At 38.4% G+C, this 16,505-nt stretch overlaps 1 long non-coding RNA gene and 1 pseudogene across 1 annotated transcript in view; one reads left to right on the top strand and one right to left on the bottom strand.

Annotated features, from left to right (window-relative positions):
- Window positions 1-16,505, bottom strand: part of LOC145508054 (uncharacterized) — a 145,421-nt gene that overhangs the window by 80,020 nt on the left and 48,896 nt on the right. The window contains exon 4 of the long non-coding RNA XR_014055327.1: window positions 14,460-14,526. This is a non-coding gene — a long non-coding RNA (uncharacterized LOC145508054). The remainder of the gene's footprint in view (window positions 1-14,459; window positions 14,527-16,505) is intronic.
- Window positions 8,476-8,784, top strand: LOC145508038 (cytochrome c pseudogene; annotated as a pseudogene).

Genomic DNA, 16,505 nt, shown 5'->3' with positions numbered 1-16,505 from the left:
TAAACCTGGATGACAGCAGCTGGGCTGGCAGTCCACAGCACTCTGTGCTGCAGATGATCTCAGTGGGGACATGACAAGATTTTCACAACCATGACTGCCACCACTTCCTGAGTCACTAGACATTAGTCTCTGCCTTGACTCTGGCTTCTTGGCATCTTCACTGCTGTTCTCTTTGTTCCCACCTCTCAGAGCAACCTGGGGCATGTCTCAGGCTACCCTTCATCTTTGGGTGAACTATCACTGGAACACTGTCCTAGGATGAGAGGACACAGTTGGGAGGGCAGCACACAGAAGAGTGGCCACTTCCTGCAGTCTATCATTATATCCTAGGCATGGTACAGGCTTTTCTCTGAGTTCTCCCAACGCAGAAGAAAGCAGTATGTAACATACAATAGATGTTTGCTAAGCGAGTATTAATTTATGTGAGAGAATTACAACACAGTAACTTACATTCTACAGTACACATGGCTTCTGTCAGGGCTCAAAGGATCTAGCAGGTCCTCTACATAAGTGAAAATGTCAACTGCAAACAAGGAGAGTTTTTATTTCTTCCTTCCCAATCCATTTTCTAATATTTCATTTTTCTTGTCATCACTTTAGAACTTTCAATATCATGTTAAAAATAAATGGTGAGAGGGAACATCCATGCTTTGTTTCAGACCTACATGAGAAAGTGTTAAGTGCCTCCATACTTTCACATCACTGTCTTCCCCTGCAATCTGCAACTCCGTAAAAGGACCAGCTCAACCCAATCCGTGCCCTAAAAGAAAGCTGATCCTCAGAATCAGGTCTCAACAACTGAGAACAAAGAGTGGTCTCTGCCTTAGGCTCTGGATATGCTAATTATGGAATCATAGATAATGGGAACTTAGTGTCCACCCAAGGCTTTCAGGACATGTGCACTCTTACCTAGTAGCCCCAAAAGCACAGTAACATCAGAATGTAATATTTCAACATCAGTACATCACACAATGTCTTGGTTATTGACCTACAGAGAATGTTGCGCAGGTTATTCCTGGAACAAACAGGCAGAACCTCAATATAAGTACAATCCCTTTACTTCTGGACACCACTTCACAGCTCCTGCCATGGAGTCTTCCTACAAGAACAACCTAGCAAGCACCTCTACAGAGAAAAGTACAGTCTAAATCCACATGAAGAAAGACACACTCCTCTCTCATGAGCAGAAGAGCCTGTGGAGATGGAGTCCTATCTCAAAAATACCTGACTCTGTAGAATCCCCAGTGCTACATTTCCCTTCCTAGTCAGAAACCTCTTCATTAAAGCTAATAATTACTTCAAAATTATGGTTCTTTCTCCCCCAAAGAACCATAAGATGCTACTTGGCATCGATAAAGGATCTTTCTCAATAGTTACTATAAACAGTGAAACAGAAAGTCCAATGGGGATATTTAAGTCTTTATCTCAGAGACTGAAAGTATTTATAGCTTTAAAGTGGCATCTTTTCCCAGCCAACTACCAGTTCTATAGAAATTCACAGAAAGTCTGAAATTTTTCATATAAAATCACACATATAAAGACAACATCTTTAAAGTACCAAATATACCATTTTTTGGTCTGTAAACCTGTATACATGAACTATGTATGGAATCTCCTCTATGCCTCACCTTTATGATATCACCTCTTAAATCTTCCAGGAATGTGCAAAATTTCTTTGTAGAAGAATCTGGAAGCAATTCAATCCCAAATCTAATTATTCTACTTCTAAAGGAGTTATTTACACTTAATCATCTCAGGTATTAGGAAAGCCCTGCTCTTATTTAGCCATGGATGTTTCCCACTGGGCTTACTGCTGCTCCCTGGAACACACTCACAGTCTCCTCCTTCAAATACATGACAGCATTTATCACATTTTTTATCTAGGCAAGAATACTTGAGTGGGTTGTCATGCCCTCCTCCAGGGGATCCTCCTGACCTAGGAACTGAACTCATGTTTCCTGCATTGGCAGGCAGATTCTTTGCCACTGACCCTCCTTGAAAGCCTTCTCTTCTTCCTTTCAACCACTTCTCATATTATATGATATGGGATATTTTAAAGAGTATTTTTATTGGTTAGCAAAAAAAGTTAGATTTTTCCATTATCTACTACATTTAGAGCCTTAAGCCTGATTTTCACATCTTTAATACAGAGCTATGAACAGATGAGTATCCACTTCTGTTCATTTAATTATGAAGTTTAATAGAGATTATGCTTTTAAATCACACAGCACATAGTATTACTTGGCACATAATATTAGTTATTGTTATTGCCTTGTGAACTTTCATCTGCATGATACTCAGTTCTTATCTTTATTAAAATAAAGTATTTAATTCTGAGCAATGAGCAGGTGAATTGACAGGCACTATTTTCCTTTTGTTATTGCTTTCCTTCCAAGAAGCAATTGTCTTCTGATTTCATGGCTGCAGTCACTGTCCGCAGTGATTTTGGAGCCCAAGAAGAGGAAATCTGTCACTGCTTCCACCTTTTCCCCTTCTATTTGCCATGCAGTAATGGGGGCGGATGCCATGATCTTAGTTCTTTTTACTATTTAGTCTTAAGCCAGCTCTTTAACTCTCCTGTGAAAGAGGAGAGTGATGACAAATGTTAAGATGATGATAAACCTACACAGTGCGCTGAAGAGCAGACATAACTCTGCCAACAAAGGTCCAACCAGTCAAGGCTATGGTCTTCCCAGTGGTCACGTACAGTTGTGAAGGCTGGACAGTAAAGAATGCAGAATGCCAACGAATTAATGCATTCAAACTGTGGTGCTGGAGAATACTTCTGAAAGTCCCTTAGACAGCAAGGATATCAAACCAGCCAATCTTAAGGGAAATCAACCCTGACTATTCACTGGAAGGACTGATGCTGAAGCTCCAGTATTTTGGTCATCTGATATGAATAGATGACTCATTGGAAAAGTCCCTGATTCTGGGAAAGATTGAGGGCAGAAGAAGAGAGCTTCAGAGGATGAGATGGCTGGACGGCATCATGGATGCAATGAACATGGACTTGGGCAAACTCTGGGAAATGGTGAGGGACAGGGAGGCCTGGCGTGCTGCAGTCCACGGGGTCACAAAGAGTTGGACATGACTGAGAAACTGAACAACAACAACAATTTTCCTTTTAACATCACTGAAATACACATGCATTGTCAACAATTGCACATCATGTTCAAGCTCAGGTCAGCATTTTTTCTCCATAGAGGGTACTTAGGTCCCTTCTTTAAATAACAATTATTGCTAACTGTATACCAGTGATTAATTAATAAGTCAATGTAGAAGGCAAGAAGCACAATCACCAGGAGGTAAAGACTCAATCTGTGACCACTGATGCTCATCAGGCAGGAAGGTGTACAGACACGTAGACCAACAGTTTTAAGGGTCATGCATGTTATATGCATGATAAGAGCTACAAAGGAAAGACATAAAATGTGTTACCAAGAAAGAGATAATTACCAAACAGTTTTCTCAGGAAGATGTCCTACTGAAGAGGCATTCCATAGGAATTCTAACATGTTCATCCATCCATCCATCCATCCATCTATTCATTTATTCACTAAATCTTTGTTCAATGGTTTCTGTTTTCCAGGAACTGTTCTTTTTCTAGCCATGGCTTCAAACAATACAGTGATAAAGAAATGATCCTTGTCCTGAGAGAGAACACTATCTAGTAGAAGAGAAAATCAGATTAACCATTTCAACCATGGTGGTTAGAGTCATGAAGTCTAGGATGTTAAGAGAACATATGATTTGGTTCTAAAAGACTTCATTGAAATTTAAGTAGGATTGCTAGATTTAGCAAATAAAAATACAAGATGCCCATTTATATTTGATTTTCAGATAAACAACAAATACTCTGCAGTATAAATCTGTCCCATAAACTATTCGGGACACACTTATACAAGTTATTTGCTATTTGCTGCTGCTGCTGTTAGTCGTTAAGTTGTCTTACTCTTCGCAACCCCATGGACTGTAGTCCTTCAGATTCCTCTGTCCATGGGATTTCCCAGGTAAGAAAGAATACTGGAGTAGGTTGTCATTTCCTTCTCCAGGTATTTACTATTTACATGAGGTTAACATTTAAGTGGGTGTCTGGGTGTCCTGTTCGTACCTGACAACTCTAAATCTGACGAATGAGCTGAACCCACATGTTCCTATGAGCAGGACATGTGGATAAAACTGGGAGACTATGTGAAACCAAGGAAATGGTTTCTAAAAGGGCTGGAGTGACTCATCACATTGTGAGTCAGGCTAATGCAGATAAGCCCAGAAAGGTCAAGAAAATATTATAAACTCTCTCAAGGAGATGGAATTCTATCCCTTAGGGCAAGTAGCAGCTATTCAAGGAAAATAAGCAGGGCACTGACAGGATCAATTTCCTGCTTCTACACATCTGGCTGCAGTGGGAAGAATGGATTCCAGGGAGTCAGTCTGGAGACAAAGAGGGGCCAATTTAGAAAAGAATACAAATCAGGGTGTTTCGATCATAGGAAACAGTATGAATGAAGCCTTAACACAAAGATGTGAAAATCATGGTACTCCAGAGAACAGTGAACAGCCTGGACTGCAAGGGGCAGAGCAGGAGGAGATGAATCTACAGAGTAAGGTTAAGGACAGTTTTGGTTTTTTTGTTTTTTTTAAGGAAGCTTTAATGGTAAAGTCTTAGACGTAATCCCTAGAAAGTGGTTGGAAGATTTTAAAGGGATTATCCTTATTATCCTATTTCTCTCTTTTAGAAATTGGACAGGTTAACCTGACTTCTCAGAAAATGCCAGATGCAATAATGTCAATGCTGATTCTCTGTGAAGCTGATAATAAGATCAAGTTAGGGAAGAAATCATTAAAGTACACTCCTTCTAATCAAATACCTTAATTTTTAAAAATATGGTTTTAAACTCATCTTCTAACTAGTTCTGTAAAACTTAAAGTACCAAGATTAGACAAAGAAATCTAAGGAAAGGGTTATGATAGCATTTGTCCTTGTAAATATTTTCCTTTTCAAGCCCACTTCCCCAGCTCTATCATCATCACCATGACTATTACCACCATCCTCATCACGACCTAGATGCACATGGTATTTTCCGTGGGCCAGCCAACAACACCCACAGCAAACTTACAAGTTTGGGGCTGTCTTTATCCCCATGGTATCATAAGGAATTGGAGGCACAGAAAAACCCATACGTTTTCAAGGGCACACACAGCTAGAAAGTGGCAGCCTGGCTCCTAAGATAGGACATGTCCTGCCACATTGAAATGTTCCAGATACGTGAGTCTTACTGTCTTTAATCTACTAACATTTAAATAATGAAAAGAATGCTCCAAAAAAGAATTGTTAAAATGAAATATAAAGTGGGCACTTGAGAAAAAACATAAAATGAGGAAAAGAAATATTCTCAATGCCTATCAGTGTTATCAACTTGGATTGACCGTTAAAGGTCAAATGTTTAGATTTTCCATAGCCGGGCTGCTATGCAAGAGATGTTAGTAAAAGCAATATCTGTTTTATCTATCATATGCTCCATCCATTATATACACACCTTGTCAACATTTCACAAGAAAGAAACAAGTACTTCTAGATCTGTGAATTCATTAGTACCCCAAGAGTAGGTCTGTATTTAAGAGGTAGATCTTGAACCAATGTGACCAAAGTGATACACAGATTAGAATTCCAGCCACGGACAAACACTGCTACTACTCCTTATCTCAACATTATAGTCAATAGAGTAAGCCCTCGATTTAAACTGGTAGATAAAATTCAAATGCATGTTTATAAATGTAGCCAGAGTCATCATAAAAGAAATCTGGCTAAGATTTAAGCAAAGGTAGGAGTGAAAGTGTTAGTCTTAGTCGTGTGTGACACTTTGTGACTCCATGGACTGTAGCCCGCCAGGCTCTTCTGTCCATGAGATTCTCCAGGCAAGAATGCTGGGGTGGGTTGTCATTTCTTTCTCCAGGGGATCTTCCCGACCAAGGGATCAAACCCAGATCCCCAGCATGGCAGGCAGATTCTTTACTGTTTGAGCTACAGTGGAAGCCCAACAGTGGAGGTGAGGGTAGCTTGAAAATGTGCTAAAATTGACTGAATGCAACGTTCAGAGGGCTGTGGAAATAGAATTGAGAGATTGGGAATGACATATATCCACTATTGGTATTATGTGTAAAATAGATAACTAAAGGAAACATACTATGTAGCACAGGGAACTCTACTCAATGCTCTGTGGAGATCTGAATAGGAAGGAAATACAAAAAAGAAGGAACATATGTATATACACACATATGGCTGACTCACTTCTCTGTGCAGTTAAAACTAACTAAACGTTGTAAAGCAAATACACCCCATTAAATGTTTTTAAGAAATAGAAGAGAAGGCTCAACAGCCTCTCAAAATGGGGGTCTAGAATGTTGGTTTCCAACATAAAATGAGAACCAAAAGCTTCACTCTTACACTAGGAAAGTAAAACAGAAATAAAAGTGCTTTGCTTCTAGTAAACTTGAAAAACAAAGATCTAGGATCAGATCTTTATACTGATTTGTGGAAGGAGAAGTGTATGAGGAATCTTTCCTGAAATTTTATAGAAAAAGGATCCATCATGGGAATTTTGTAGCCTAACCTATTGTACGAGAAAAAATGTGAACCTGAGAATTTAGTTTAAAATTCAACATGTTACACTTTAGAGGTACTTGAAATTAAGCTTAAAGAAAATACCCTCTGGAAGGACATATGTTGGTTCAAACCTAAAAGTTCTGAAAATATATTTATATTTGAATAGTCAAAAATTAAAAAACACAAATGAAACTGATCTATAAACAGGTAAGCAAATATAAATACAAAAAGAGCCTTAAAACATTGACTCTTTAATAAAAGAATGTACTTCTAAAAGTATGTGATATTGTTCAAGAAATAAAAAGGCCTCAAAACACAGGAAAAAAATTTGCAAGAAGGACAAATTGTACATCTAAAAACAGAATCTAGTAACTGAAATTCAAAGATTGGTAGGTGAGTTTAGATATAACTAATGGGAAAATTAATAAACTTATGATGGTCACAGATCAGAGACATAGGCCTACTGCAAGACCGAGATTTAAGAGCAGGTTTATAGAACGCTTCCCCTCCCAGCCCCTACTGACCTCTGCATCTATGGGAGTCCAGTATAAGATCAGTGACTCGCAGCTGAAACGGCTGGAGGACACAAACTCAAATTAAGGAGGACCACAGACACAGGAATATGAATAGAAGAATATGAATCTCTGTCCCCATAGATACAGTAAACATTAGACACAGCCCTACCTTCTAGTCATATAAACAAAAAAACTCACACTAAAAGCCTTTTTCCCAGTTACTCTTACTCATTACATCATTTCCAGCATTCTACAAAAAATTATGAGGCTAGATAAAACGTTATGTGAAGAGACAAAGCAAGCATCAAAATCAGACTCAACTATGACACAGATGCTGGAATTAGGAGACAGGAAATTGAATAACTATAATGACAACTTTATGGGTTCCAGTGGAAAAAAAGACAGTATGCAAGAATACATGGGTAGTGTAAGCAGAGAGATGTAAATTTTAAGAAAAATCAAAAGGGAGTTCTAGAAGTCAATGACACTGTAACAGAAATGAAGAATGCAATAATTTTGATAAGCTCATCAGTAGACTGAACATGGCCAAGGAAAGAATCAATGATTTTGAAGATATTTCAATAGAAACTTCTCAAATTACAATACAATGATAAAAAAGAATATAGGGGGAAAGAGCATCTAAGAACTGAGGGAAAATTTCAAAATGTGTAGCACACAAATAACTGAAATAATAGAAGGAGAAAAAATGGAGTAAAAGAGTATTTTAAAGCATAATGGCAGATAATTTTACACAGTTAATGACAAATACCAAATCACTAATCCAGGAAGCTAAGAGAACTCCAAGCAGAATCAAAAATATATACTTGAGAAGTTCGAATGTTAAGTACAGAAAGTTAAGACAAGATCTTGAAAGAAGACAGAGGAAAATAAAAAATACTGAACATACAGAGGAACATCGATAAAGAAGTTGTAAGTAAGACTTCTCATCAGAAACAAGGGAAGGAAGAGAGAAGGAAGAGATTTAAAGTGTTGAGAGAAAGAAAAACACACTACCCTATAATTCTCTATTCGCTGAAACTGTCCTACAAATTGAGAGGGGAAACAACAGGCTCATGGAAAGCAAAGAACTGTACAAATTCATTGCCAACCAATGTATCCTTTGAGGAATTTTAAAAGAAAATCAATAGGGAGAAGAAAAATAATACTAGTCAGAAACTAGTACACATATAAAGAAAAGAAGAATGTCAGATAAAAAATAAATGACTGTTGAATGAAGCTTTTATTTTTCCCAATCTTAATTGATCTAAAAGATAGCTGCTTTTTGAGAGAGCAGAACGTTCAGCTTGTGAGTGGGAACCTCTCACTCGCTCACAGAGGAAAAACGATTTAAAAATGGGTGATATGGAGAAGGGCAAGAAGATTTTTGTTCAGAAGTGTGTCTGGTGCCATACTGTGGAAAAGGGAGGCAAGCACAAGACTGGGATATGGTCTGTTTGGATGAAAGACAGGTCAGGGTGCTGGATTCTCTTACATAGATGCTAACAAGGACAAAAGCATCATCGGGGAGAGGAGATACTGATGGAGTATTTGGAGAATCCCAAGAAGTACATCTCTGGCACAAAAACCATCTTTGCTGGCATTAAGAAGAAGGAAGAAAGGGGAGACTTGATAACTTATCTCTAAAAAGCTACTAACAAGTAATAGTTGGCCACTGCTTTATTTATTATGAAACAGAAGTGTCTCATGATGTTTTATGTGTACCAAACTTCAATTGATCTCATACTCTAGAATTCAGATCATGAATGGCTGATGGAATATTTCTGTTGGACTGTCCTGATTTAAATATTGGTTTGTGGCTAAATGAATACAGTCAGCTTTTTAAATTTTGATAGTAATTCTGGTTTAACAAGTACTATCACTGTTTTCCCTTTCTAAAGAAATGATTGAACTTGAATAAGGAATTTTAAACTTTTCATGGAGATGGTGAATGCCTTCTCAAACGCTATAGGAGACTGGTTTTATATTTAGATTTCTATAACTGGTTACATTAATATATTTATGTACTGAAAAGTTCCCTTCACTGTCTCATAGAACAGAGGAGGGCTCACGTGCGTTTCAAGTTGTGTTCATTAGCTTGTTAAGGCAAAAGTTGAAGATACACTGACAATGTCCATTTATCTTTTTGGTCTTAACTATGTCAATTTAATTAAAATTCTCCTATCTAAAATATTACCTTTTACTTACTGAAAGCCATTTTAGTGTTGTTTATGTATAGCATAAATAAAGAGTATTTAGCACCTCACATTTTACAGATGATCTTTAAGATGAGATGCTTTTAAAATTCACTGTGACAAGGTATGTTAGTAATCTTTGCTGTGCATTCTTCACAAAATCAGACTAAGTTATAATTCAGGATTATCTTTTAAACAGGAAATCAGAAACATAACTGTAGAACTGCTTGTATATGCGTGATTGGCAATGGTGCTTTTGCAAATTCATTAGAAGGCTTAAAGTAGAGGGGCTATATCAATAGCACAAATATGTAAATCATCTGATCACAAGGCTTAAGAATTAAAAAACAAAGTCACAGAAAAAAAAAGATAACTGCTTTTTAAAATAATAATAGTAACCATAAGTGATATTAATGACAGCACTATCATAAAAGATAGGAGGGAGGAAATGGAAAACCTTTGTTATAATACACCTGCAAACCTCAGTATTAGTTATCTGATGATTGATTCAGAATAGTTGTAATTTTGTACTGCAAACTCCAAGATGACCACTAAAATAGTTTTAAAAGATAATATAATTGCTATGCTAACAGAGGAGATAAAATGGAATCATATACAGTGCTCAATTAAAACCCAAGAAAGAGGACAGAAGAAAGATGAAAATAGAAAAAACTTGTTGTGCAAGTACAACATAAAGAAAACTGTTACAAACATGGTAGATATTATTCCAATGATATGAACAATTTAAGTGTGAATGGTATAAATACATGAAATAAAAGTCAAAGATTATGAAAGGCAATTAAAAAAACAAAAACCAACTATAACTTCTCTATAAGAAACCCACTTTAAATATAAACACTCAGATTAAAAATAAAGATATGGAAAAAGACATACCATGCTAACAGTAATCACAAGAAAGTAGGGGTAGCTGTATTAATTTCAGACTAAGCAGAATATACAGAATAAGAACATTATCAGGGATAAAGAAGGTCATTATATAATGATAATGGGACAAGTTATCCAGGAAGACATTTCAACCCTTAAATATAAACTGACTCTATATACATAGACAAAGTGTTAGTTGAACTGTAACCCTCTAGGCTTCTCTGTCCGTGGAGTTCTCCAAGCAAGAATACTGGAGTTAGCTGCCATGCCCTCCTCCATGGGATCTTCCCAACCCAGGGATCAATCTCAGGTCTATTGCACTGCAGGAGGATTCTTTACTATCTGAGCCATCAGTGAAGCCCCACCACCACCACATCCACTCACCCTTAGCTAACAGAGCATCAGAACAGGGAGCACTAAAATCATCATCTCACAGCAGGCGGAGACAACCTGGAGATAGTTTGTTGAAAGTGCAGGTACTCCAGATAAGGAATAAAGTGGCTTTATTTTCCCCCTATTGTTCCTAAAAGCCTGCTCTGGGTCACTGGATCTTCTTCCTCTGTCACTTTAGACAGCAGAAAGAGTCAGTCATCACTACGACCATCCACTTGAAATAACTAAGGCTCTGGAATTTAAGGTGTTTCTCCTCTTCCAGCACTGAGAACAGGACTGTGCTGAGAACAGGACCTCTGTGGCCTTCCTCCCTTCTGGTTTTCACATCTCCATTTACAGTCTACATTTCTATGGCTTTAAAAAGGGTTTGCAACTAATTGTGGTTGTTGTTGTTCAGCCGCTCAGTCATGTCCAACTCTTTGTGACCCCATGGACTGCAGCACGCTAGGCTTCCCTGTCCTTCACTATCTCCCAGAGTTTGCTGAAACTCATGTCCATTTAGTCTGTGATGCCATCCAACCATCTCATCCACTGTCATCCCCTTTGCCTCCTGCCTTCAATCTTTCCAAGCATCAGGATCTTTTCAAATGAGTCAGCTCTCCCCATCAGGTGGCCAAAGTATTGGAGCTTCAGCATCAGTCCTTCCAATGTATATTCAGGACTGATTACCCTTAACATTGACTGGTTGGACCTCCTTGCTGCCCAAGGGACTCTCAAGAGTCTTCTCCAACACCACAGTTCAAAAGTGTCAATTCCTCAGCACTCAGCCTTCTTTATGGTCCAGCTCTCACATATGTAAATGACTACTGGAAAACCACAGCTTTGACTAGATGGACCTTTGTCGACAAAAGTCCAGATGCCATGATATGGGACCAGATGCCATGATTTTAGGTTTTTTAATGCTGAGTTTTAGTGCCAGTTAATTGTGGATGTGATGCTTAATTGTATGAGTCAAATTGGCTTGGTCAAAGTCTCTAGATGTGTGCTCAAACAACAGTCTGGATGTTCCTGTGAATGTATTTTTTAGACGAGATCAACATTTAAGTCAGTGGACTTTGAGTAACGCAGATCACCCTCTATGTTGTGGATGGGCCTCATCCAGTCAGTTGAAGGCCTTGATATAAAAAGATGGACATTCCCTGAGGAAGACAGAATTCTGTCTCCAAATTGTGTTCAGATTTGAGCTTCAGCATTAACTCTTCCTGCCAGCCCACTCCAAAGATTTTGGGCTTGCTAGTTCCCATAATCATGTAGCCAAGTCCTTAAAATAGGCACTTGCAAACCAACTCACAGACATACACACACACTCACTCTATTCATTCTTCTTCTCCGGAGAATGCAGACTAACACGGTGGGGTTTGTTGAGACAGGCCTTTTATGAAGACCACCCCCCCTGGTTCCCTAGCACAGCTATACAATCTGCAGGATCACATGAATCTGCTTTCTCAATCTCCGCTTTTCAGCAGTCCTTGTCTGGACATCACTCCAGCTAGAGCATCTCTTATAAGAACAACTCCAAGTGCATTTGACTGCTTGGTCTCCAACAGACTCTCTTCACCCTGACCCCAGCCCACCCCAGGTTGGGTTATTAGGAAAGCACGCATAGGCTTGTTACACCCTACACATAGCTTACACATCACTGGTCTAGGGGATCCAGCCATGGTCTCACCCTTTGTCTTTCTCCAGCCCTGTGTCCCCCAGGCTGTGGGGGGCAAATATGAGAGGATCAGAAAGATCCCCCAGGAACCCCCCTCCCTCAAGGGGAGACGTGACAGATCTCATATCACAGTGAACAGCCCACCCCCATCACATTTCCGGTGCTACTTCTATATCTTTTTGGTACTGTCTGGAGGCTGATATCAGCTACTGTCAGCTACATCCCTCATCCCTTGTCTGAGAACACCCTCTACAAATCCTCCTCAGGCTGGCTACCCCTCCCAGTGTGGGGTACTTACAGTCTCCAGTCTTCAGCAAAAACAAGGACAGAGCATTACCATCTTAATACCTGTATTTACGTAAAGCAATTATGATCATGTTAGTCCCCTGTTTTGAATCTTTTAATAGCTCCATATTGGCACTGGTGTGAAGTCTCATTTCTTATGAGGCTCCTCATTGCCCTCACACCTGGGCTCTAGCCATTGATTTCCTTTAAGTTCCTGACTTGATCTTTGCTCTTCTCTCCCCTGTTGGATCTCAAACATGCTGCTGCCTCTTCCACACTATTGCCTCCACCATACCAGGTAAGTCCTCCTTGTCCATTAGGTCTGAATTGACTATTCTCTCTGGCTGTTCACCTGACCTCCCCACAAATACCAACTTAGACACCTCTGCTAAGTGTACCCAAAACACCCTTCTCCATGGTAGTTAGTAATTGTGTGTTTAACTATTTGTCATCTCAATTATCAAGTGTGCAGCATTAAGGGCAGCTAGTAGCTATGCACCCAGAGCCTAGCAGTGACTAGTGATGCACAGTGCCCAACAAATATTGATTAACTTTTGGCTTTATCTTGACAATCATTATTAGGAAAAAATAAATTACATCGGAAATCAGTCAAGTGAAAAAGGAAACAAGATTTTGTCTGTTGTCAAACTAGGCATTTGAGTGAATTGCAAAGGTACAGTTACAAAGATATTAAAAGAGCCCTGTCACATCTGTTACAAAATGGAGAAACAGGATTTAAAATAAACAGGGACCCCAAAGATTGTTTGGGCTTCCCAGCTAACACTAGTGGTAAAGACCCCACCTGCCAACACTGGAGACATAAGAGATGCAGGTTAGATCGATCCCTGGGTTGGGAAGATCCCTTGGAGGAGAAAATGGCAACCCACTCCAGTATTCTTGCCTGAAGAATCCCCATGGACAGAGGAGCCTGATGGGCTACAGTCCATGGGGTTGCACAAGAGTCAGACACGACTGAGTGACTGAGCAACCACACACACCAGAGATTATTTTAAACATCATTGAAATTTCAAAGAGGAAGTTATAAGAAACTTTCTTTGGGGGACCTGAGGATACAATTCTTGTATCTTGTGTAGGTAAAGCATTGAAATACTTTTCAAAACAAGACCTTGAACCAAAGGTCAACATTTAATCATTTCTTTACTTAATTTTTTTTGTTTGTTTGTTTTTAGTTTTCTGAATGTTTTTTTTAATTAGTTTATTTTCTATTTTTTAACTTTACACTATTGTATTTGTTTTGCCATACATTGACATGAATCACCATGGGTGTACATGTTTTCCCCTTCCAGAACCCCCCTTCCACCTCCCTCCCCATCCCATCCCTCCGGGTTATCCCGGTGCTTGAAAGACATGTGTACTTAATATTTTATATCCTTTAAAGGTCTTAAAATTTCAATGATAGAAAGTACTCCCTGCATCTTCAACTAGTATGAACTGGGAATTAAATAAGAATGCCTATTTTTAGTCTAGTTAAAGATGATAGAAGATATGTGTCATTTCCCAGGATTCTGTAATTTAAATGGTAACTGAGTTGATATCTCACTGTAAAATAGTGACTTAAAGAAAACCATATTGCTTCATTAAAATTAAAATCTTGTCAAAACACTTTCAACTATTTCCCTTCATTTATTTGATTTGTCCTTCTATCATGAAGTCAAATTAGATTAGAGTTTACTAAGTCTTCACAAAACCATATTGGTCAATATCTTGGCTGTTTGTGAGATTTTATGCAGTAGTTAATGATTTGTTTCAATCATCAAAAGAAAGTTAAACTGTCACTCCTGTAGTACCCAAGATGCTGTTTAAAAGTTAAACACGCCTATGACCTGAAATACACTCAAGGTAACGAGTCCTTGATACCTGTCTCTGAGAATAACTTATGCTTTTTTTTTCTTTTCTAATCTTACTTGTGTAATCATCCAGGCCATGTCACTTCCACTGATCTTCAGTAACAATTGAATCTGCTTCTGTAGACTGAAGTTAAAGAAAATGGAAATAGTTAACTCTACATCACTTTGGACCCATTAATTCTGCTTCAATAGCTAAACCTTCTATTCCTAGCTAGTCAATGGACAGATTTTGTCATAATAGTGCTTTATTCACAATACATTTAAATATATATGTTTAATTTTCTTTTTATTGTTCTTACTAGACACATATATTTCTAGATAGAGCAAAAATAAGCATATACCCAAGATTAATAGAAAATATATCTATAGTTTAAATAAAGTGAAAACATACTAAGCTACTAAAACAGTACAAACTTGGAAAAAAATCTAATCATCACAAAATGAAAGTGTTAGTCAGTCAGTCATGTCCAATTCTTTGTGACCCCATGGACTGTATAGCCCACCAAGCTTCTCTGTCCATGGGATTTTCCAGGCAAGAATACTGGAGTAGTTTGCCGTTTCCTTCTCCAGGGGATCTTCCCTACCCAGGGATCGAACGCAGATCTCTCATATTGCAGGCAGATTCTTTTTTTTTTTTTTTTTTTATAAATTTATTTATTTTAGTTGGGGGCTAATTACTTTACAATATTGTAATAGTTTTTGCCATACATTGACATGAATCAGCCATGGGTTTACATGTGTTCCCCTTCCTGGACCCCCCACCCACCTCCCTCCCCATCCCATCCTTCTGGATCATCCCATTGCCCCGGCCTTGAGCCCTTGTCACATGCATCGAACATGGAATGGTGTTCTGTTTCACATATGATAATATACATGTTTCAATGCTATTCTCCCAGAACGTCCCACCCTCACCTTCTCCCTCAGAGTCCATAAAATTGTTCCATGCTGTGTCTCTTATTCTGTCTCGCATATAGGTTTATCGTTACCATCTTTCAAATTCCATATATATGCATTAGTATACTGTATTGTTGTTTTTCTTTCTGGCTTACTTCACTCTGTATAATGGGTTCCAGTTTCATCCATCTCATTAGAACCCATTCAAATGTATTTTTTTTAATGGCTGAGTAATATTCCATTGTGTATATGTACCACAGCTTCCTTATCCATTCGTCTGCTGATGGACATCTAGGTTGCTTCCATGTCCTGGCTATTGTAAACAGTGCTGCGATGAACATTGGGGTACACGCGTCTCTTTCAATTCTGGTTTCCTCGGTGTATATGCCCAGCAGTGGGATTGCTGGGTCATATGGCAGTTCTATTCCCAGTTTTTTAAGGAATCTCCACACTGTTCTCCATAGTGGCTGTACTAGTTTGCATTCCCACCAACAGTGTAAGAGGGTTCCCTTTTCTCCACACCCTCTCCAGCATTTATTGCTTGTAGACTTTTGGATAGCAGCCATTCTGACTGGTGTGAAATGATACCTCATTGTGGTTTTGATTTGCATTTCTCTAATAATGAGTGATGTTGAGCATCTTTTCATGTGTTTGTTAGCCATCTGTATGTCTTCTTTGGAGAAATGTCTGTTTAGTTCTTTGGCCCATTTTTTGATTGGGTCGTTTATTTTTCGGGAATTCAGCTGCAGAAGTTGCTTGTATATTTTTGATATTAATTGTTTGTCTGTTGCTTCATTTGCTATTATTTTCTCCCATTCTGAAGGCTGTCTTTTCACCTTGTTTATAGTTTCCTTTGTTGTGCAAAAGCTTTTAATTTTAATTAGGTCCCATTTGTTTATTTTTGCTTTTATTTCCAATATTCTGGGAGGTGGGTCATGGAGGATCCTGCTGTGATTTATGTTGGAGAGTGTTTTGTGCAGGCAGATTCTTTACCATCTGAGCCACCAGAGAAATCCTCTTATCATCATATCCATGTCTTAAATCGTCTTTCATTGCCAAACACTGCACTTAGCTAAAACATTTAAAATGTAGTAATAGAATGATTTCTTAATTAGGTTTATTTTTATTTGTAATTAATAATCTTAATATTAAGAATAAAGGCAAAGATTTTTAATGAAAACATAGGAAGCAATGCTAGAGTTACTTTTT

The sequence above is a fragment of the Giraffa tippelskirchi genome, chromosome 1, assembly GCF_054371585.1.
Source record: "Giraffa tippelskirchi isolate mGirTip1 chromosome 1, T2T-mGirTip1v1.2.pri, whole genome shotgun sequence".
NCBI lineage: Eukaryota > Metazoa > Chordata > Mammalia > Artiodactyla > Giraffidae > Giraffa > Giraffa tippelskirchi.
The sequence above is the reverse complement of the archived record's forward strand: the minus strand, read 5'-3'. Positions and strand labels throughout refer to the sequence as shown.